General features: G+C 35.2%; 1 protein-coding gene across 1 annotated transcript in view; it reads left to right on the top strand.

Moving 5' to 3' along the window:
• The window catches only part of trpc3 (transient receptor potential cation channel, subfamily C, member 3), a 63,492-nt gene extending 62,907 nt beyond the window's left edge, over positions 1–585 (top strand). Inside the window, exon 13 of the mRNA XM_056472803.1 lies at positions 1–585. This exon is cut by the window's left edge and continues 2,331 nt beyond it. The gene's annotated coding sequence lies outside the window, so the exon portion shown is untranslated.
• Positions 586–886: the final 301 nt, after the last annotated feature.

The following is an 886-nucleotide window of genomic DNA, read 5'->3' on the forward strand; positions in this document are numbered from 1 at the left end:
GGTTTGAGTCTTGGCTGGCTCAGTTGGCATTTCTGTGTGGAGTTTGCATGTTCTCCCTGTGTTGGTGTGGCTTTCCTCCGGGTGCTCCGGTTTACCCCACAGTCCAAAGACATGTGGTGTAGGTGAATTAAATTGAAAAAACTAAATTGACCATAGTGTGTGTGTGTGAATGAGTGTGTATGGATGTTTCCCAGAGATCCGACCCCCTGCTGGTCTCACTAACCAACTGCTGAATCTCTCTTTCTCTCTCTCTCTCTCTCTCTCTCTCTCTCTCTCTCTCTCTCTGTGTGTGTGTGTGTGTGTGTGTGTGTGTGTGTGTGTGTGTGTGTGTGTGTGTGTGTGTGTGTGTGTGTGTGTGTGTGTGTGTGTGTGTGTGTGTGTAAAACATATGCAAGAATAAGTTGGCGGTTTATTCTGCTGTAACAACCCCTGATGAATAAAGGGACTAAGCTGAAGGAAAATGAATTAATAAATTATTTAGAAAATGGACTAAGCTAAAAAGAAAATAAATGAATGAATGAATGAATGAATGAAATTATTTAGATATTATTTTATTTTATTTTATAGCTTTGTCTCTATTGCATATAATAAATCGTGGTTGATTTATTATGTAAATTTCTAAAACAACACAAAACAAATAAAATATGACATGATTTATATGGAAAATTTACTAATTGGGCTCATTATTTATTATTATTATTATATATTTTTTTAATAAAGCTTTTATTTTATTTTATTATGGTTTCAAAAGTAACAGTACGTATTTTAGATGTCTCCCTTATCTTATCTATTAACTTCAGGTTTTGAAGTCTCTTCTGATCTTCTGCTGAGTTGATTCAGGTGTGTTTGAATAGGAAAAGGTTGAAAATGTGTACTTTTGGTGTGC

The sequence above is a fragment of the Danio aesculapii genome, chromosome 14 (assembly GCF_903798145.1).
Source record: "Danio aesculapii chromosome 14, fDanAes4.1, whole genome shotgun sequence".
NCBI classification, from domain to species: Eukaryota; Metazoa; Chordata; class Actinopteri; order Cypriniformes; family Danionidae; genus Danio; species Danio aesculapii.